Here is a 23,461-nt window from a genome sequence, read left to right on the forward strand (position 1 = left end):
CAGAGGCCCCACTCCTTTAGGACATGTGGGGTTAAGTTTTGTTAGATAAACTGACATTACCTCTTTTATAAATATTCACAGAATCTCCCTAGGGTACTAGAGACCTTTCTAGGTGTCCTCAGAATAAGTTTGGATATCATTGTACCAGAAGCTTTTGGAAGTTTGATGTACTGATTGATTTCACATGATTTCACATGACAATCATGCCAACACTTACCACATGTGATGTCCGTATGCCAATTGCTTTGCACTATTTATCTCTTTTTATTGTCACAATATGCCTACTAGTTAGGTATTTTCATGACTGTTTTATGGATAAGAAACGGGATGAGAGAAGTTGATAGGAGAACTAGAATTTAAACCCAATCTTTCTGATTTTAAAGCCTGTATTGAAAGTGAAAACAGAACCCACAGAATGGGAGAAAATTTTTGCAAATCATATCTGGTAAGGGAGCTTTATCTAGAACATACAATAATTCTTATAACTCAATATTAAAAAGGCAACCCAATTTAAAAATGGACAAAGAAAAAAAAAGACAAAAAAATGGACAAAGACATTGAGTAGACTTTATTCTGGAGAAGATATACAAATGGCCAAAAAAGCACATGGAAAGCTGTGTAATGTCATTAGCCATCAGGTGATGTAAATTAAAAGTAAGAGATACCAATCTCACCCACTAGGATGGCTATTATATTAAAAAGATGAAGAACAGCAGTGTTTGGTCAGGATGTAGAAAGGTGACTCTCATATACTCTTGATGGGAATGTAAAAAAAGGTGCAGCTGCAGTGAAAGGGTACAGCTGGGTGTTCATCCAAAGGTTAAAACAGAGTTACCACGTGACCCAGCAATGCCAATCCTAGGTAAATATCCAAGAGAAATGGAAGTATATGTTCACACAAATACTTGTATGTGAAAATTCATAGCAGCATTATTCATAATAGCCAAAAAGCAATAACAACTCAAATGCCCATCAACTGATGAATGAATAAATGCACTGTGGAATAATATATAACAGAAAATTATTTGGCAACAGAAAGAAATGAAGGACTGATACATGCTATAACCTGGGGGAAATTTGAGAATACCACATGAACTATAAGAAGCCAGACACAGAAAGACCATATATCTTTTGATTTCATTAACTGTCCAAAATAGGTAAATCCATAGAGACAGAAAGGAGATTAGCTGTTGCTGAGGGAAGTCTAGGGAAGTCTAGGGGAAATGGGTCTGCGAACTAAGATCCCACGTGCCACGGAGCAACTAAGCCTGCAAGCTGCAACTAGAGAGAAGCCTGCCCAATGCATTGAAAGATCCCATATGCTGCAACTAAGACCTGATGCAGCCAAATAATAAATACTAAAAAAAAAGAAAAACAAGGATCAGTATTCGGCCATACATACCCCTGCCAGGCAGATGTCAAGATCACACTACTCGAGATTCAGCCTCAGAATCCTTCTCAACACAGTGTTCTAATCAGCTACCATACCACCAATGGCTCAGAGTTAGCACATAAGCTTAGCACCTACTAGCTATGTGTCTGAATTTGGGTTGTTTCTAATATCCTGATGAATCTGAGCCTCTAGGTTTGCAATCACAACAGAAAGAGGGTATGGGAGTGGTAGGAAAGGAATACAAGCATTAGAATCAGAAAGTCCTGGGTATGAATCCCAACAGTGCCACTTACTAGTTTTGCAATCTTGTGTAAATTAGCTCTCATCGAACCTCAGTTTAGTCTTCTCTATAAAACAGGATCGGGGTCCATCACACAAACAGGGTTGTACAAATTAAATTAGATAGTGATTGTAATGTACCTTTTGCTTGCACACAGAACACAGACCCATCCAGCAAGTGTGTCTGATACTAAGAGACTGGTCTTCCACCCTGCTATGTCCCCCTCTCCATCCCTCACAGCAGAGAAGCCCTGACAAGTGGCTCCTGACATGTGCTGCCTGAAGTCCCCTCCTCCCAGGGCTGTCTCTTCTGTCAGTGTCAGATGGTTTTCTGCCCTTTCAATGCCCCTGGGGCCTGCCAGCACGTCAGGGAGCTCAGAGTAGCCTCACAGTCTTCTGGGCAAGGCAGAAGCTGGAAAGAACCTTCAGAGATCAGTGAACTGTGGGCTTTCCCTCTGGTTTTCACACTTGGCTTCTGCTTAACAACAGCAGCACCAGATGCTGGATGCAGGTGTGGATATAGTTTCCTAGAAGCAGGGCTGTAGCTAGGCTATTTTTTTGTCATTTAGTATAGGTACCCAGAGCCATTGTGGGAAAACTGAGCTTTTAGTTTCTCTAGGCTCTGGACAGCAAGTTCATGGCCCAAGTCAAACAAACCTGCCCAACTCATCCCACCCCCCATCACCATGCTGTGTGAGAGTGGGGTTCTCTGGGAAGTAGACTCTGAGACAGAGATTTGCATGTGAGAATTTACTAAAGATGCTTTCAGGACCAACAGCAGTAGGGTGGGAAGGAAGCAGACTGGAGCACTGCAGAAGTTGAATTATGATGTATATGCAACAAAGGTCCCAGCGCATCCTCCTGTAAGCTCAGGAGCTGGAGTCACTGGGCAGCATTGCCTCCTACTCTTGATGTACGTTGACCAGTGGGGTATAGTACTACAACCACGGGCAAGTTCTGGAGAGGCACCCCAATAACACCCTCAGCAGACAGGCGAATGAACAACTCGAACCTGGAGTCGTAAACCTGCTTCAGGATCCATCATATATGTTCATGGAGACATTGTATTTCTTCTACAAGGCAATATGGAGCTTCAGGATTCTCCTCCAGACTGCTCCAGGCAGCTATCAGTAGTCTATGGGGACTGGCATGCTAGAGAAAACATATGTGTCATCCCTACCCTAATCTTAACCCTTCATTTTACCGAGTCAGCAGCTGAGGCTCAGGAACTTCTGGCAGCCCTGTGGTTAAGACGTCCCCTTCCAACGTGAGGGGTGCAGGTTCAACCCCTGGTTGGGCTGCTAAGATCTCACATGCCTTGGGGGCCAAAAAGCCAAAACATAAAACATAAGCAATATTGTAACAAATTCAATAAAGACTTGAAAATGGTCCACGTCAAAAAGCAGCAGCTGAAGCTCAGAGAAAGAAAGCCACTTGCTCAGGGCCACACAGATGAGTTAAAATCAGAGGCAGGACTAGAGTACCAGTCCCTTGACTCTGAAACTGATGCTCTAGACCTGTTCATATTTAGATTTAAATTATTCAAGTTAAATAAAATTAGAGACTGGTTCCAAATCGGGAAAGGAGTACGTCAAGGCTGTGTATTGTCACCCTGCTTATTTAACTTATATGCAGAATACATCATGCAAAATGCCAGGCTGGATGACTCACAAGCTGGAATCAAGACTGCCAGGAGAAATACCAAAAACCTCTTGCCTGGAGAATCCCAGGAATGGGGTCGCACAGAGTCGGACATGACTGAAGTGACTTAGCAGTAGCAGCAGTAAGATAGGCAGATGACACAACCCTAATGGCAGAAAGTGAGGAGGAAATAAAGAGCCTCTTGATGAAAGTGAAAGAGGAGAGTGAAAAAGCTGGCTTAAAACATTCAAAAAACTAAGATCATGGCATCTGGTCCCATCATTTCATGACAAATAGATGGGGAAACAGTGGAAACAGTGACAGACTTTATTTTGGGGGGCTCTAAAATCACTGCAGATGGAGATTGCAGCCATGAAATTAAAAGATGCTTGCTCCTTGGAGAAGGAAATGGCAACCCACTCCAGTGTTCTTGCCTGGAGAATCCCAGGGATGGAGGAGCCTGGTAGGCTGCCATCTATGGGGTCGCACAGAGTTGGACACGACTGAAGCAACTTAGCAGCAGCAGCAGCAGCTTGGAAGAAAAGTTATGACCAATCTAGACAGCATGTTAAAAAGCAGAGACATTACTTTGCAGACAAAGGTCCATCTAGTCAAAGCCATGGTTTCTCCAGTAGTCACGTATGGATGTGAGAGTTGGACTATAAAGAAAGCTAAGTGCTGAAGAATTGATACTTTTGAACTATGGTGTTAGAGAAGACTCTTGAGAGTCCCTTGGACAGCAAGGAGATCAAACCAGTCCATCCTAAAGGAAATCAATCCTGAATATTCATTGGAGGGACTGATGCTGAAGCTGAAACTCCAATACTTTGACCACCTGATGCAAAGTGCCTACTCATTGGAACAGACCCTTATGCTGGGAAAGATTGAAGGCAGGAGGAGAAGGGGACAACAGAGAATGAGATGGTTGGATGACACCACTGACTCAGTGGACATGACTGAGCAACTGAACTGACTGAACTGAGAGTTTAGTTTCTAATTTGCACTTGCCATACTTCAACAAAGCTAGTGGAGGTGATGGAATTCCAGCTGAACTATTTCAAATCTTAAAAGATGATGTGGTTAAAGTGCTGCACTCAATATGCCAGCAGATTTGGAAAACTTAGCAGTGGCCACAGGACTGGAAAAGGTCAGTTTTCATTCCAAACCCAAAGAAGGGCAATGCCAAAGAATGTTCAAACTACCACACAATCACACTCATGTGAACATGATAGCAAGGTTATGCTCAAAATCCTTCAACCTAGGCTTCAACAGTACATGAACTGAGAGTGTCCAGATGTACAAGCTGGATTTTAAAAAGGCAGAGGGACCAGAGATCAAATTGCCAACATATGCTGAATCATAGAAAAAGCAAGAGAATTCCAGAAAAACATCTACTTCTGCTTCATTGACTACACTAAAGACTTTTACTGTGTGGATCACAACAAACTATGGAAAATTCTTCAATATATGGGAATACCAGACCACCTAACCTGCCTCCTGAGAAATCTGGATGCAGGTCAGGAAGCACCACTTAGAACCGGACATGGAACAATGGACTGGTTCCAAATTGGGAAAGGAGTAAGTCAAGGCTCTATATTGTCACCTGCTTATTTAACTTATATCCAGAGTACATTATGTGGAATGCCAGGCTGAATGACTCACAAGCTGGAATCCAGACTGCCAGGAGAAATATCAAAAACCTCAGACAGACAGATGACCCCACCCTTGTGGCAGAAAGTGAAGAGTGAAAAAGCTGGCTCAAAACACGAAATTCAAAAAACTAAGATCATGGCATCCAGTCCCATCACTTCATGGCAAATAGATGGGGAAACAATGGAAACAGTGAGAAACTTTATTTTCTTGGGCTGCCAGATCACTGAAGGTGGTGACTACAGCCATGAAATTAAAAGACACTTCCTCCTTAGAAGAAAAGTTATGATGAACCTAGACAGTGTCAAAAAGCAGAGACATTGCTTTGCCCACAAAGGTCTGTATAGTCAAAGCTATGGTTTTTCCAGTAGTCGAGTATGGATGTGAGAGTTGGACCATAAAGAAGACTGAGTGTTGAAGAAATGATGCTTTTGAATTGTGGTGCTGGAGAAGACTTCTGAGAGTCCCTTGGACAGCAAGGAGATCAAACCAGTCAATCCTAAAAGAAATCAGTCCTGAATATTCATTGGAAGGACTGATGCTGAAGTTGAAGCTCCAATACTTTGGCCACCTGATGCAAAGAGCCTACTCATTAAAAAAGACCCTGATGCTGGGAAAGTTCAAAGGCAGGAGGAAAAGGGGGCAACAGAGGATGAGATGGTTGGATGGCATCATCGACTCAATAGACGTGAGTTTGAGCAAACTCCGGGAGACAGGGAAGGATAGGGAAGCCTGGCGTGCTGCAGTCCATGGGGTTGCAAAGAGTGGAAGGAACATGACTGAGTGACTAAACAAGAATAACAACACTTCAAGCACTCAATAGCTACATGTGGCTGATGGCTATCCTATTTGACAAACACGCATTATTAGAACAGTTGCCTCATGGAGAAAAGTTCTCCTGGGCAACACTGCCCTGGACCCACTACCCATGCTGCCTCTTTGTCCTTAAAAGTCCTCTTCAAAAGTTAGGACATCCCCCAAACACCTTTGTTTCCCTTAGCAACACATCTGTCAGTGCTTGGTAATGGTGAGTCATGATAAGGGATATGTGAATGTTAACAGAAATATCTACCTAAAGTGCAAGTCCTCATGGGGCTACTAGGGACCCAGAGATGGATTGTTTTCTGCAAAAGGAAGTCATTATTTGTCAGGAAAGATGTACAGTTCATACTTCATTTACTCATTCATCCATCCAACAAATATGTTATCAAGTTCGGTCTAGATTCAGGCACTAAGCTAGGTACTGGGGATTTGCTGTTATTATTGATAGTTTGGTTGCTAAGTCATGTCTGACTCTTTGCAACCCCATGGACTGTAACCTGCCAGGCTCCTCTGTCCATGGGATTTCCCAGGCAAGAATATTGGAGTGGGTTGCCATTTCTTATTCCAGGGTAACTCCTGACTCCAGGATCAAACCCAAGTCTCCTGCATTGCATCTCTTGCATTGTAGGCAGATTCTTTACCACTGAGCCACCTGAGAAGCCCAAATACTACTGGTAATTTTTGGGAATTTATAAATAGCCAACCAAACCTTATCATGACTAAGAAGGAAATTAACTCCCTAATAACTCCGCCAACTTCTTAAGTTAAATCTAGAAGTCTAACTTAAGTTTAACTTAAGTCACAATAGAATATTCTAGAGTATTACCACAGTCATTTTCTCAAGTCATTCTAGGGTAGGAGAAAGAATTAAAGTGAAAAATGAAGTTGCTCAGTCGTGTCCACTCTTTGCAACCCCATGGACTGTAGCTTACCACCCTCCTTCATCCATGGGATTTTCCAGGCAGGAGCTCTGGAGTGGGTTGCCATTTCCTTCTCCAGAGGATCTTCTGGACCCAGGGATCGAACCCCGGTCTCCCACATTGTAGGCAGACACTTTACCATCTGAGCCACCGGGGACAGAATCCAAAGAAAGAATTAAGGTATATATCAAATATTAGTTAAAAAGCAGAAACTACTATGAAGTGGATTTAAACAGCTACTAAACAAAGATATTCTTACAAAATGGGTAGCATTACCTGGAACCCAGGTGCTGGGGATACTAAGACTAATTAGATGCAGATCTTGCCCTTGGGATCTAGTGGGAGAAACACGAGGTACACCTTGATGGAAGCATCTAGGAGGGACACCTGTAGAAAGTTTTCCAGGTAGGTAAGTGCTTTTGCAACCACCAAGGACAGAGAAGTGAGCAGCTGTAGAGTGACTGTGACCCCAGGAAGCCTTTAGCAACGTCTGGAGACATTTTTGGTTGTCACAAGTGGGGAAAGCGGTGCTACTGGCAGCCCAGTGGGAAGAGACCAGGGGTGCTGCTGAATATCCTACAATGCACAGGGCAGCCCCCAGGACAAAGAACGATCCCACCCAAAGTACTGCTACTGTCAGGGTGGAGAAACCGTGGGCAGCGTCTACACTTGGGATCTGCAGGAGCCAGCTTTGTCCCATGGCCATGGAGGAGGGATGGCGAGTAAGAGCACACAGGAACCGAGAAGCTAGTTTAGAGGGCCGCAGGAAGCCACTGAAGAAGCTTAACAGATTCAGTGGCAGGATTAGATCTGCACTTGAGAAAAGCCTGTGTTGGGGTCCAGGATAAGCCACCCCAAAATGTGCTTCAATGGCATATCGATCATTTTGAATTAAACTTTCTTATGAAATGGCCAATGTAAGAGTGACACTCTGGCCTCCTTTCTGTTTCCCTAAAAACAGGAAATCTCTCTCCTGTGAAAAGGTATACTTCTTGCATCTGGAGGTATAGTAGTGTTGCAGGAAGGGGGACCCCTTCCAGGGGTTGCAAGTGGGCTTCTGTCTAACACTTGGAAGTGAATGATCTGAGAACACACGTACTGACAAAGCAAGAGGCTTTGTTGAGAAGGGGAACCCGAGAGGTGAGCAGCAGGATAAGGGAGCCCGGGAGAACTGCTCTGCCCTGTGGCTCAAAGTCTCAGGTTTTATGGTAATAGGGCTGTCTCTGACCAGTCATTCTGGCTCAGGGTCCTTCCTGGTGGAGCATGCATTCCTCAGCCAAGATGGATTCCAACGAGAAGGATTCTGGGACTTTGGTCGGGCATATGGACTGGCGTCTCCTCTCTCCTTTTGACCTTTCCCAAATTCTTCTGACTGCTGATAGCTCGTTAATTCTGTGTTCCTTACCAGGACCTCCTGTTGTGAGATAACTCATGCAAGAGGTTACCATCTTGCAGGGCCAAGGCAGGTGGCTTCAGTCAGTGGGTGTCCTAACAGAAGGACACCCTTATCACCAAAGATAAGGAATTGGGCCAAGAATCCTATATAAACAAACCTTGTTACATCTTTTACTTAGTATTCCAAGCCCAAACTCTGTTTAGATTCTTCTTTAATTGAGCACCCAAAACCTAAGTTTCTTTGTCCTGTCAATTCCTCACAAATATATTGCTTTGTCTAAAAAGTATAAAAGCCGCCTGCTTTGGCCACTTCACTCCAATGGGATCTCTCTGTACACAAATTAAGATGTGTTTCTTTTTCTCCTGTTAATCTGTCTTGTGCCAATTTTATTATTAGTCCAGCCACAGAACTCAGCAAGGATAGAAGGGAAATGTTCCTTCTCCCTGACACCCCTCCTAATTACTGGGTGACCAACAGACAGAAGGGCTTGGAAGCTGGGAGGCCTCGAGAGGCTGTTGATGGTGGTGGCCACGGAGACACAGCAAAGACACAGCAAAGCTGGACTGTGGAGGAGCTATGGGGCTTGGTGAAGGGCTGAGGTAGAACAGGAGAAAATTGAGCACTTGTCACTGCTGTGACTGAATAACTTTTTGTGTAATTGAAACTGAGCAGGACCCTGCGGGGCCCTCCTGGGTACAAAACACCCTCTGTGCCCCCCTGTTCTTGTTTGCAGAAAAAGGCTTTAGTCTCCTAGGTCTTCCCTGAGTTCCAAAGAGCAGACAAAAGCTGTTACTAATTAGAGAAGTGAGGGAATGCAGAAACAAAGGAAAAGCAGTCAAGAAACATTAGTTCAGCATAGGAGTCCTAGTTCATCCTCAAGGGATTTACATAACAACCTGACACACAACTTTGAGTTGTTTTGATGGAACTAAGACCCCCCACTCAAGTGGAGGATGGTGACTTCATGCTGAGCATAAGCACACAGACCCCAGACTGGTTGGAACCAGGAGGTAGGTGATTAAGATTTCCAAAATACCACCCTGTTATCTCACCACCAATCAATCAGGAGAAAATCCTACCTCATGCCAAATGCTACCTATAAAAACTCTCCCCTGAAAGCCCTGGAAGAACTCAGGCCATCTGAGCACAAGCCACAGAATGTCTTGTGTGGCACCCTGCAAATATACACTGTACTTTTCCTTTAGCACAGCCCGTGGTGTCAGCATATTGGCTTTGCTGCATGTCGGGTGAGTGAATCCAAATTCAGTTCAGTAACATAATTAGCTGCTTAATGTCTTTCTTCTTCCCCACTAGACTGAAGCTCCAAGAAGGCAGGGATGGCATATCTTTTCATTCACTTCCTGGACCTGGGCAAATTAATTCTTTTGAGCTTTGGTTTTCCCATTTATAAAATGCAGATGATACTGGCAACCCTCCTTCTTAACTAAGTATTAGGATTAAATGGACAATCCAGCAATTCCACTTCTGGGTTATAAAGAAAAAATGCTGCCATTCCAGTTTTCCATGAATTAAGTCGCTAGCTACTGCTGTCACCCACCTGAGGGTAATTCAGGACGGAGAGAAAAAACAGGAAGCATTCTGTGCTTTAGACATACTGGCCTCTAGAGAATTCAAGTGCATATGTAAAAAAAAGAGTCAGACTACCCCATATACTGTTGTTGCCTTAGTTGTCAAGTCATGTCCGACTCTTTTCTTACCTGGTAGACTGTAACCTGCCAGGCTCCTCTGTCCATGGGATTTACCAGGCAAAAATACTGGAGTGGATTGCCATTTCCTTCTCCAAGGGAATCTTCCCGACCCAGGGATTGAACATGCGTCTCCTGCATTGGCAGGTGGATTCTTTACCACTGAGCCACCAGGGAAACCCTTACTCCATACATAGGAAAGCACTAAAATCTTTTACTTGAGATGTCTGTTTTTTGTGACTAGCAGTAATCTTCCCATGCTTGATTACATATTTCCCCAGCAAAAAGTCTATATACATCCTGGCTCCTCCCTTTTCTTTTCAGAGCAGTTTCTCAGAGGTATCGACAGGCTGCATTCCAGGCTAGAGTCCACAGTAAAGTCCCCGAATAAAACTTAACTTACAACTTTTACATTATGCATTTTTCTTCCAGTTGGCAGAGTATATACCCAAAAGAACTGAAAGCAGGAACCTAAACAGATATTTGTACATCCATATTCATAGAGAGTAATTTCAGTACTATTCAAAATAACAAGAAGGTAGAAGCAACCCAAATTATCTGTCAGTACGTGAATGGATAAACAAAATGTGGTCCATACATACTACAGAATATTACTCATACGTGACTAAATGAAATTCATACATGACTAAATGAAATTTTCATAATGCTACAACATGAACCTTAAAGATGACATGCTAAATGAAATCACCCAGACACAAAAGGACAAATATTTTGTGTTTCCACTTTTATCGGATGCCTCGAATAGGCAAATTCATAGAGATAGAAAATAGGCCAGTGGTTACCAGAGGCTGGTTGCACCGCAATGTGAATGTACTTAATGCCACTGAATCGTATGTTTAAAAATGGTTAAGACGGCCAATTTTATGCTGCATATATTTTACCACCACCACCACAAAAAGCTTTTGTGTGTGTATGTGCTGCTTGATGGCTTCGCTAGTTGTGGCATGCAGGCTTAGTAGCCACGTGGCATGTAGGATCTTAGTTCCCCAACCAGGGATCAAACAAGTGTCCAGCAGCTTCTTAACCACTGGACCACCAGGGAAGTCCCAACAAAAAGATTAAATGAGATCATTTTATAAGGCCTCTCAGCATAGGAATATTCATTATTCTCATTTTTCCCCCCTATAAAGATTCTAATAAAGGGAGGAACCAAGAGCTAGGGGAACAGAAGCAAGCAAGCAAGCTGGCTCACTGTCTGTCATCTGTCCCAGGGACCATTCACAGCTGAGGTAATACTCGAGTGAGGCCTTGCTACAGGATGGAGGGTACGGGTCTGGGAAGTCAAAGCTGTAGCTTCTATGAGCCTGAAGCCACCAGGACTATCAGTCTCTAGAAGAGTCTCCACACCCTTCCAGGGCAGGAGCTGGGGTGGGGGTGGGGAGTCCACCTGGGCCTTGCCCCCTAACAGCCTGAGGGTCCATCCAAACCAGGCAGGGATTTCTGGGCCTTGAGACATTTGCATTTGGTATCTTGACTGCTAACCTGCCAGCAGCTGCTAAACCATGATATGCTTTCTCTGAAACCCAATGGGCAGGCAGCAAATAAGTCAACCTGGCCTTCCCAGCTTTCATGTCATAATTTGTATTTTATTCCTTGTGTAAACAGAAAATAGCCAGAGCACCTGCTCTTAGAGGTGTCAGTTGCCACCAGGTGTCAGTTGCTCTTAGAGGTGTCAGTTGCAACATTCTTTATATGTATACCATTTTAAGCGAAAGATTTTTAGCAGCCTTAATCTAACCCACTCATTTCACAGCAAAACCAGCACAATGCCAGACAAGTCTACAGACTCGGGTTCAAATCCCAGCTGTCTATTTACAAACTCTGCAACTCAGAGCAAGTTCTTTAACTTCTAGAAACCTCATTCGTCCTCAGTAAAATAAGGGTAATGGTACCTTTCTCTTGGAGATCTTCTGAGGAATGAACTCCAGCGCAGCTGGCTGAAGGGAAGCCTGGCTGCAACTCCTCCACGAACGCCCCCTGCATGAACCCCACCTTTTCACACTCCATCTCTCACCTGGTGTCATTGTCTCCCTGACATTTATCCTAACCTGAGATTGATAATGTGTACACTTGTTGGTTTTATTCTTTGCCCTTCCTCTGCCAGAAAGTAACTCTGACCCACTCTGGTTCAGCACCAAAGGCTAAATCTAGCACATTGATGGCATTTAGTAAATGTTTGTGAAAGAAATGGTACTCAAGAGTCACTCTGGGGTTACACTGAGCCTCGTTTCTTCAAATTGTCATACAACACATGGGCGCTTTAGGTAAATTATTTCAGTAACTGTTAAGTCATCAGCCTAAGAGAGATACATTTAGCTGTGTGGACCAGAAATAGTTCATATCTCGAAGAAAAGGAGAGAAAATGAAGGTCTTTTGTACCAGACACTCCTTTGCTGGAACCCAGTGTCTAGGTAACCTGGGAGAAGCCCTGTGTTTCTGAGGGTAAAGGTGGAAAGAAGATGGATGTGAAGAGGATAAGGATGAGTGGGGGAATAAAACAACCCAGAGTGGGACTGGCTTTTCTAGGATTCTGACTCTTGTCTAGGCAGTGCATTGTAGACTTGGGTTCTTAGAAATCATTGTGTCAAACCAGGGCAGCTTAGCAGTGAAATACATAGGCTCTAGGTCCTAGGACCATCCCTTACCTCCTGTGTGATCCTGTAATCACAGAACCAAGCCACACTGGCCCTATCCTGGTCCTAACAAGACACTGAGCTGTTTTTCAGAGGCGATAAGCAAAACTGCAAGTCATGCAGAAACACGTGCAGAGGAGAAAATTTTGACCTCAAACAATACCTGGAACCAAATTCACCTTCCACCCCTCTACCCACCGAACCAAAGGACTGGGACAAGACTGGAACTTGAATGCTGGAATCAAGAAGAGAAGGATTGGCTGTCCAGGAAGATCTGGCTGAAGCCCCTTTCCCACAGCTGACCCTAAACGGCCAGGTTCCAGAGCCCTCCAATCAGAGTCTGCCTGGCCAGGGCTTTAGCATACCAACCCTTGACTTGTTTGACAGTCCAGTGGCTAGGATTCTGTGCTTCCAATGCAGAGGCCACAGGTTTGATCCTTGGTCAGGGAACTAAGATCCTGCATGCACCAAGGTAAGGCCAAAAACAAACAACAAAAAGAAGCATACCAGCCCTCCTCCCCTAATTAATCAAAATTTGACAGAACCACCAAATGGGGAAACAGATTTGAGCTGACTGTCCTATCTCCTTGCCAGCCCACCATGCAATAAAGCTCACTCTTTTCTCAAAGCCTGGTACCATAGTATCAACCTCTATGCACGTCGGGCAGTAAGCCCTTTGCTCAGTAACAACCTGAAGTCAGGTGTGTTTCCTCTCTAGGATTCAGTTTTCTCTTCTGTGAATTGGGATGATAATAATACAAGGTACTTTACAAAGATAACTACAAAGTTATCTTGTAGTTAAATGAGATCAGTCACCCAACAGTTAGCATGGTGTGCTATTGAAATATATTTCTATTCCCAAGATGAAGCCACTTCCACCCGGGGTGCCAAGTCAGCAAGCCAAAACTCAGATAACTTCCATGTTCCTGTAAATGCTCTGCCTGACCAGACACACAGTATGCCCAGGCAGCCAATCACCTAAAGCCATACTAACTTTGGGCTCTATACTTATTTCCTTGTTCCATATTCTTTATCCTATAAAAGCTTCCTACCTTCTGGCCCATTTTGCAATTCTTTGGACACTTGGGAACAGGGACTGCCCTCTTCATGAAGTGTTAAAAGTGTTTGTATCACCCAAATTATCTTCTTTAGTCATTTTTAACAGCACTCAGCACAGGGGAGCAAGAGAATCATTGTTAGCTATGTTTTCATTCAGATGAAATGTTGAGATCCAGCAGAGAGAGAGACATGACTGTCAGTTGGTGGCAGAGCTTAGAACTCACTGCTCTCCATTCCTGCTGTGTCCACTCTCTGTGGTGGCTGCCATCTCTTGTTCCCAGGGCCTTAGGCCTTAGGGGAGCCTGAATATGTAAAAAATAAATCTCAATTACAAGCTTGACCACAGTTCAAAAGCATCAATTTGAACTGCGGTCCTGGAGAAGACTCTTGAGAGTCCCTTGGACTGCAAGGAGATAAAACCAGTCAATCCTAAAGGAAATCAACCCTGAATATTCATTAGAAGGACTGATGCTGAAGTTCCAATACTCTGGCCACCTGATGCAAAGAGCCTACTCACTGGAAAAGACCCTGATGCTGGAAAACATTGAGGGCAGGAGGAGAAGTGGGCAACATAAGACAAGATGGTTGGATGGCAGCACTGACTCAATGAACATGAATCTGAGCAAACTCTGTGAGATAGTGTAGGATAGGGAAGCCTGGCATACTGCAGTCCATGGGGTGGCAGAGTCAGACATGACTTAGTGAATGAACAACAACTCAAGGATGACAAATGAGGCTTAGTATGTATAGTACAGTAGACGCATGTCTCACGATGTTAGGATCTTCAGAAAGAACCCCTTATCCAGAATGACAGTAACGAATATAGTTTATTGAGTGCTTTCTCATATGTGTAAGACATAGTTTGAGTGTCTAAAACGATTATGTTATTTAATCTCCAGAGCAACCCTAGCAAGTAGGATATGTCATGACTCCCCCTTTATAGATGTGGGAATTAAGGCCATAAGAAGTTTAACTGATTCAAGGCCATAATAAGAAAGTTTTGGGACTTCCCTGATGGTCCAGTGGCTAAGACTCCACGCTCCCAATGCAGGGGACTTGTGTGTGATCCGGATTCAATTCCTGAGGAACTAGATTTGCAACTAAGAGTTCACATGCCCCCAACTAAAGATACAGTATGCTGGAACTAAGACCTGGCTCAGCCAAATAAATTAATTAAATAAATATTTTAAAAAGTTCTAGGGAATTCCCTGGCAGTCCAGTAGTTAGTGGCATGGGTTCAATCCCTGGTCTGGGAACTAAGATCTCACAAGTCACAAGCATGACCAAAAAATAATATAAAAATTTTTTAATTGAAAATAAGAAAGTTCTAAGTGGGATTATGCAGCATTCCCTCCTTACCCTACCACAGATTGATGTTCCAGTATTAAAAAGTCCTCCTGTGGATCAGAGCATCTTTTTTTTCCTCTTGTTTTTTTGGCCATAATATATGGCTTGTGGGCTTTCCCAGGTGGTACAGTAGTAAAGAATCTGCCTGCCAATGCAGGAGATGCTGAAGATGTGGGTTTGACCCCTGGGCCAGGAAAATCCCCTAGAGGAAGAAATGGCAACCACTCCAGTATTCTTGCCTGGAAAATTCCATGGACAGAGGAGCCTGGCAGGTTACTGGACATGACTAACAGGCTCAACCACTGAACCGCCACAGAATTCCCAGAGCATTACATCTTATATACTTTACTTACTATAATATATAAGACTATACTAAGCCCTGGCAATTATGTGCATATTCAAAATCTATGAATCTGTTCACAGTAGAATCTCAGTGCTGACAGGACTATTAGCAATAATAACAGCTAATACCCTGTCAACTATTCTGGTAAGTTCATGTAAACTTTATAAACAAGACCACAAAGTAGGAACAATTATTATTCTTGTCCAACAGAGGCAGAGAGAGGTTAAGTAACTGGCCACTGGAATGGCATGGCTGATGGCTGATAAGCAGAGCAGGGAGTTGAACCCAAGCAAGCCCCAGGCAATTTTGTGTCTTCACCTTGCCTGTCCTGACTCTTGGTAAATGACCTGCCCTGTGGCTTGACAACCTGTTTGAAGGCTCAGGTGACCCTTTGTGAATCTGAAAAAAAAAGCCGTAAATACTCTCCTTAGACACATAACTCTTTGTGATTTTAGGGACTTTCCAAAGCCTCTGTCTGATATTTATCAGAAAACCTCCCAAAAGGAACCTCAGCTCAACCTAGAGCCCCTACTTCTAACCGCCCCACAACACCCTCATCATTGGCCTTCAACCTTGCTTGACCATCTCCAAGACTCGAAACATCCTACCTCCCAGGCAGCTAATTCTTCAAACAGCAAGGTTCAATAGCCACCTCTCCCCTCTGCCGAGATGATGGTGCCTCCCAGAGCTCACAGCACAGAGCCTGGAGCCTTGGAGAGCATGTCAGCTCCCAGATGCTCTTCAGAGGACAGCCCTGAGTCTGTCTCTTCCCATCCTTGCTTCCTAGAAAGCTTCTGATAGGCAGGGAGCCCAAGCCTCTCATCCAGTTGCTTATCTGCCTCTCCAAGCAAGAGAAGTAGAGATGAGGGCAATGCTTCAGAAAGGATGTCCTTGTCCCTGCTGAGAGCTGGTGTGGATGGAGGAGGGAACCTAAAGACCCTTCTCGATCCAAGTAGTGCAGGTGTGGATACCCTCCCGCTGGCTTGCTATGCATTTTTGGTCAGAGACTGGACTGCACCTTTCTGGGCCCAGGTTAGTCCTTTTGCAAAACTGCATTGGGGATGGGGGTAATTAGATTGAGGTTGCAAACCCAAATGTTCACCGGGGCCAAGCTAATGATAGAAATATCCAGGAGTATTCATTACCTCTACAAAGAAAAAGTTCTCTTCTGATTTCCTTAAAACACGCCACTCTCATTTTCTATTTCTTATGGAGTTCTAGAGGGAAACTATCTAAAGTAATAAAGACAAAACTGCCAACGGTGAAGAAAATGGCAAGGGGCACTTGGTCCCAATGGAGGGGACAAAAGGGGACTGTAGCCCCTTTCCTGTCTGCAGGGGCAGCTGAGGGATGCTGAGTGTCGACAGGAGAGGCTGACCCTCGTCAGCACCCATGTGGACATGCAGGTCTGGTGTTAGCGGATCTTACGTGCTTTCTAAAGAAAGCTGGACACATGAATTTCTGTGTGAAACCTCCCAGGTTTTAGAACGTTGGCTCAAATTTTTCTCAAACAGTGTGAGAGCCAAATACAACATGTTCTGATCTGTGATCCACCAGCCTGCAATCTCTGGAGCCGCTGTTTTTAAAGCTCCCTTTCTGCTGAACGTTCTGTGGAGGGAGAAGCGAAGAGAGGAGGAGGACAGGAAGGAAGGAAGATGGCAGGAGCCGCAGGGGAATCTCTGAGACCTGGTTTGGCCTCTGCTGAGCCTCAGAACCTCTGCTGGTTCAGCAAAGGGGAGGTGGCGGGGGCGGGGGTTCCTTTCCAGGCTGGGAGGCCGTGTTTAGTAAACTGTCCTTTCCTCTTGCTTTCAGTTCTCACTCGGGAGATACATAATGGCCCCAGGCCTCAGGAGTGTCTGAGCAGGTCTGAACAGGAGGCTCTGGTTTGTGGTTGGAGAGGCGGTGCCCTGGCTGCCGGGGCTGATGGAGAGAGGACAAGAGAGGAGAGGGCGCCCAGCATCCTAGGGCAGAGGGGGCCCTAGGCCTCAGCCTCAGGCTGGACTGCTGCCTGCTCCCTGGCTTGCTTCTAGCTCCCGAGGAGCCCCGGATATCTTTCCAACTGTGTCAAGGAGGGAGTTTATAGCCCATGGTCAGCATGGCCGACCGCCAGCCTGGCAGGTGGCCAGAACTCAGAGCACACTGAGAAGGAGTATAAACAAGGCCCCTGGTGGGCAGCTGTGACCCAGAATCTTCCAGCAGAAGAGAAGCAATCAGGGAAGAGGAACACTAGAGGGACCCTGCCCCCTGCCCCTCAGGCTCCTGGGACTCGGCCACCAGCACGGACAGAATGGGCACCAGGCAAGCAGCCATCATAAAAGAGCTGCAGGAGTTCACTTCAGGGGCCTTTCAGCCTCTGAGACGCTGAGAGTCCATGACTGTGATCCAGCTTTTCTCTCTGTATAGAGGGCATCTGTGGTTGCCCCTCGCCTGGAATCCACTTTGCTCCTTTTGTTGGCAGCACCCCAGTTATCTTTCCAGAAGCCACCCGTCTTCCACTTTCAGCCCATGTGGATCAGGTGAGGCTAACCTGGTCTTCCTTCCTTCCTGGCTCCAGGATGGGCAAATGGGTCAGGCCTGGCCTGACTGATCAGCCCGTTTCTTCTTCTGCTGGAGACCAGTAGAAGCCTCTGATGGCTTCTGGTCTCATTCCATGAGACCACCCCAAGGAATTTTGCTAGAACTCTTGGGAAAAGAGACATTGTCAGCAATCAACTTCCTGCACAGCTGGAGGTGCTTGGAGACCATCTGGTCATGACACAGGGGGAGCTTGCTTGAGGAAGACGCCATCACAGAAGGAGACCCCATGGAAAGAGAGGCAGAGAACCAGATGGAGGGAGAGAGGACCAGACTGATGGATACATTGATGTGTATAAGAGACAGACAGAGACCTGACACTTAATGCAACAGTTAGAGCCTCTGGATCTAGTTTTAACTGATGAAGTATTGAATCCCTAGACTTTACAGAAGAAGAGTTAAGAATATGCCACTGTGGCATAAAAATTACTTTGAGCAGAAGGCATTTGAGTTCCTGATATTTTTTTATCTGCCTAAAAACACAGTTTCTCAAAAGAACTCAGTTGTCCTAAATCCCTCACTGGGGAGCAACAAGGGAAGACTGATCAGAGAAGAGAATTACCCACCTAAACAGACATTGTCATAAAGTGATTATATCTCCCACCTAGCCTCCTAAAGGCCCATTTCTCTTTCCTCGTAGTCATTTGTTTTCCTGGAAGTGCCCTTGTCTCTCCTGCCCCTCCCCAGTTAAGATGGTATATAAACCCCAAATTCTAATCACCTTCTTGAGTCACATTTTTCTGTAAACTCCTAATTGTTATGTGATTAAACCTATCTATTTTTCTTACTAATTTGTCTGTTGTTGGTTTAATCTGCAGGCCCGCAGTTACTAACATAAGAGGGTAGAAGAACAGTTTTTCCTCCCTTACACCGGTTATATAAGCAAAAAAACAAACTACTTCTGACATCAGTTTCTAGGACTCCAACATTTCACACGAGATTATATAATTATGTTATGTAATTATATGTAATTACATATAGTAAATCATAAGTAAATCTATGATTTAATCTATAATTTGCTTAAGGAGTAAATTCTACTTAATCTACACTTTTTTTTTTTTTTTAAGGCCACAGAGAAGCTGGCAATGACCCAGGCCTCTGAAATCCTGCCCTGGTTGCCTGAAACTAGAGATATTTGCCCAAGAAGGCTCAAGGATCCTGGCTGCATTCCTACCCTGCCTGAACACCCAACATATATCCTAGACAGCCCTAGTCAGTGCCTAGGCCTACAAAAGAGAATGTCATAGGTTCCAGCAATGCCTTTACTCATTCATTTATGGAGCACCAACTGTGTTCAGAAATGAACTTCTTATCCTCAGAGATCTAGAATTTGGTGAGAAAAACAGATCAATCAGAAGAATTTCATCAGAATGCGATGACTGCTATGCTAGAAATAAACACAGAGAAGGGACCTCCAGACTGAGGAGAGCGACAGGCATGTTGTAGAAGCTTCCTAAAGGAAGTGACCCCTGAGATGAATGCCACAGGATGAGAAGGAGTCAGCCCAGCCGCGTAGAGGGTAGAGGATGTGCTTTCCGGGAGGGCGGAAGGAACAGGAGATACAAATTCAGGGGGCGGGCGGGGCTTCGGCCTGCCAGTGGGACTGACCAGGAGAGGCGTGGAGCGGGAGGAGGTGCAGGGGATTGCCATCAGGGAGCAGGGCCTGTTTGACAAGCTGGCTTGGATGAGCACTGCTTCCTGCGTGTGTGATCACACAGATAGCTCAGCACCAAACACGAGGCCAGGGCAAAGCCTGACTCATGCCTCAGAGGAAAAAACAAAGTGGAGGATCCTCAGCCAGGGCCCTGGGTCAGGAGTGTGCAACAGAGCCCCGCCGCATCTTTGCCCACAGAGGGAGGTTGGCCCTCCCTATTGGAAATGACTGAAGGCAGGGCCCAGAATCTCGTCTTCCATCTCCTCTCCCACTCCTGATTTCTTCCTCTCCCACTCCTTTCTCTTTGAGCTCTGCAGGGCCTGTGAGGACGGGAGTGATCACGGGTAAAAGCAGGTATTTTGGAAGCCAGGCAACCCTGGGCTCCAGTCCTATATAATAGCTGGGCCATGAACCTGCAACCTCTTCCTCAGCCTGTGACTCCTCCTCTGCAAACTAAAGCTAACAATAGTACTGATTCAATAAAGGAATGCTTATCTGGTGAGTCATGAATTCATCCATTTACTCTTTTTTTAAAAGATTGTCTCATAGCATCCCTTTCTTCTGGGATCCACACCACGCTGTGTCCTCCGTTAAGACTTTCAGTCACAGGGACTTCCTTGGTGGTCCAGTGGCTAAGACCCACGCTCCCAATGCAGTGGGCCTGGGTTCAATCCCTGGTCACGGAACTAGATCCCACATGCTGCAACTAAAGATCCTTCATGCCACAATGAAGATTAAAGATCCTACGTACTGCAACTAAGATTGTGCTGTCAAATAAATATTAAAAAAAAAAAAAAAGGTCAGTTCTAATGAGATGGATGAAACTGGAGCCCATTATACAGAGCGAAGTAAGCCAGAAAGATAAAGACCATTACAGTATACTAACACATATATATGGAATTTAGAAAGATGGTAACGATAACCCTATATGCAAAACAGAAAAAGAGACTCAGATGTATAGAACAGACTTGTGGACTCTGGGAGAAGGCGAGGGTGGGATGTTTCAAGAGAACAGCATTGAAACATGTATATTATCTAGGGTGAAACAGATCACCAGCCCAGGTTGGGTGCATGAGACAAGTGCTCGGGCCTGGTACACTGGGAAGACCCAGAGGGATCGGGTGGAGAGGGAGGTGGGAGGGGGGACCGGGATGGGGAATACATGTAAATCCATGGCTAATTCATTTCAATGTATGACAAAAACTACTGTAATGATGTAAAGTAATTAGCCTCCAACTAATAAAAATAAATGGAAAAAAATTAAAAAAATAAAAAATAAAAAATAAAAAATAAAAGGCTTTCAGTCACAGAGCCTTGGCCTCTTCCAGGCCACAGGCATGAGACATGGACCATGCCCAGCCAGTTACACCGTCCTCTTCTTGGCAACAGTGATTGGCCCCTAGAGTGGATTAGAGACTCAAGTGTGCCAACCAGAGTCTGGATCTCTCCTCCCTGGTGGTACTGAGCTGGAAGAATATGAGTTTTGGGAGAGCCCGTCTACCTGTGGGTGAAGTCACTGCTTAGACGGAAACAGAGCCAAGATAATGGCAATGATAACCACCATCATGATGATGGCATCATCATGCATTGCTTCAAGTTGAATCTGATCCTGACCTTCCCGGTTTGAAGAACAAATTCATTCACATTTTCCTCACACCAATCTAGTTTGGTTTCCTTTGCCTGAAGTTCCAAGACTCTTAAGCCATTTGGCATGTGAAACCCTGAGCACAAAGTCTGTCCCCATAGGAAGAACTCAGTGAACTGTCACCAGAATGAAAAAGGTGAGAATGGTCTTGAGCTCCTTCACCGTCACCCCTTTCCTTCCCAGAACACAGTCTCACCCCTTTCTATCCAGCCTGCGGAATGGGCTGCTGCCTGAGCTGGCTTCCCATTTGCAAGAATGGGCTGGGGCGTAAAGGGGTGGGGGGGCGGTTCAAAGGGGAGTGGACATATGTATACTTATGACTGATTCATGATGTACAACAGAAACCAGCACAACATCGTAAAGCAATTATCCTCCAATTTAAAGAAAGCTGGCTAAAAAAAATCAGCTCAAGATTTCCCTTCATCAGAGGCTTTCAATCTGGTCTCCCGATGAGCATGGAACTTCCTTGGTGTAGCTTCATAGGAAGCTTGGGCCAGAAGGAATCAGGGTGTAATAACTCTTGTCAGCTTAAAGCAGAGCACCTTGGGGCTCCCCTGGTGGCTCAGTGGTAAAGAATCCACCTGCCAGTGCAGGAGACACAGGTTCGATCCCTGGACCAGGAAGGTCCCACATGCCTCGGGGCAGCTATGGCTATGTGCCACAACTACTGGGCCTGTGTGCTCTAGAGTCTGTACTCTGCAACAAGAGAAGCCACTGCAATGAGAAGCCTGCTCACCAAAACTAGAGAAAAACCCTCGCAGCAACAAAATACCACACAGTCAAAAAATAAATAAGTAAAATTATTTAAAGCGGAACACATTGAATTTGTCCTGTTTTATACATTATAATTTCATGTAAGAGTTATTGGAAATAAATGTCTCTATTACAAAAAAAAAAAAAAAAAGAATGGGCTGGGGGTTAGGGATATGGTGACAGGCAGGCCAAACACCCACTGCTCAGTAGTTAGCATAGCATAGAGCTGCAGGAGCCCCCCTAGGTCTCCAGCCTGCCCACTGAGTGTGATTTGGATCTACTGCCTGGTAGAGTGACCATCACCTGGAGTCCCCCTGGCCTGGTCTGAATCCTGTCACTGCAGAAGTGTGACTCAGTCACTGGGACAATAACAGCTCCTGTCTCTCTCAGAGAAGCTGTGAAGACTAAGTGAGAAAAAAGTTAATAGCACCTAGTACCTAGTATTGACACTATGCTTGATATATTCCAGGCACTGTTCTAACCACTTTACAAACTTAGTCCAACTGACTTCCACAATAAGCCAAGGAGATAGGTACTATTATTATCATTCTCACTTTACAGATGAAGAAACTGAGGCACACAGAGATTAATAACTTGCCCAGGGTCTCAAAATAGGAAGGGGTAGAGATGGGCTGTGAATCCAGACATTCTGACTTGAGTCCACAAAAGTGGCTCAGACTCTAGGCTCCCAGTGTAGGGGGCTGGGGTTTGATCCCTGGTCAGGGAACTAGATCACGCATACCACAACTAAGAGTTCACAAGCCTCAATTAAAGATCCCACAGGCGGCAATTAAGATTCATCGAAGCCAAATAAATAAATATTTAAAAACAAACAAAAACTCATGCCAGACAGATCAAGATAAGGAATTTAATATGGGCAACTAGTTAGAGAGGGGCTAGAAGAGATAAAAACCAAGAAAAGGTGGGGCAACTGTAGAGATTAACAACTGTATGCATGTGTGTGCTCAGTTGTATCCCGATTCTTTGTGATCCCATAGACTGTAGCCTGCCAGGCTCCTCTGTCCATAGAATTTCTCAGGCAAAAACACTGGAGTAGGTTGCCATTTCCTTCTCCAGGGATCAAGCCCATATCTCCCGAATTGACAGGCAGATTCTTTACCACTGCACCGCCTAGGAGCCCTAACAATCATATAAGAAATCACTATTTCCCCAGGGCTAAAGGGACCAAGGTGGATCAGACGGTAAACCATCTGTCTACAATGCAGGAGACCTGGGTTCGATCCTTGGGTCGGGAAGATTCCCTGGAGAAGGAAATGGCAACCCACTCCAGTACTCTTGCCTAGAAAATCCCATGGAGGAGCCTGGTGTCCATGGGGTCGCAAAGAGTCGGACACGACTGAGCGACTTCACTTTTCACTTAAAGGGACCAAGGGAGGAGCTGGTGTCACTGCAGCCCAAGAAGGGCCTTGGCTCCTGGTAGGAGCTAGGATTTTGGAGGAAGAAGCCATCCTCTGGAGTCATCGCCAAAGACTGCAGAAATGGTGGTGTCAGGGGTATGAGGGGGTGAGGAGGTGGGCACAACCCAAGTTCTCCCTGCCCTCTGCTCTCTGATCTGTCAGTACCTCCCATTGGCCAAATTTAATAGGAAGTCCCTGGTGGCTCAG

General features: G+C 45.1%; 1 long non-coding RNA gene across 1 annotated transcript in view; it reads left to right on the plus strand.

The window, feature by feature from the left end:
- LOC139032452 (uncharacterized) overlaps positions 1–19,940 on the plus strand; it is a 49,403-nt gene extending 29,463 nt beyond the window's left edge. Inside the window, exon 2 of the long non-coding RNA XR_011485004.1 lies at positions 18,852–19,940. This is a non-coding gene — a long non-coding RNA (uncharacterized lncRNA). The remainder of the gene's footprint in view (positions 1–18,851) is intronic.
- The last annotated feature ends 3,521 nt before the right edge of the window (positions 19,941–23,461 follow it).

Source organism: Odocoileus virginianus, chromosome 3 (genome assembly GCF_023699985.2).
Source record: "Odocoileus virginianus isolate 20LAN1187 ecotype Illinois chromosome 3, Ovbor_1.2, whole genome shotgun sequence".
In the NCBI taxonomy this organism is placed as follows: Eukaryota; Metazoa; Chordata; class Mammalia; order Artiodactyla; family Cervidae; genus Odocoileus; species Odocoileus virginianus.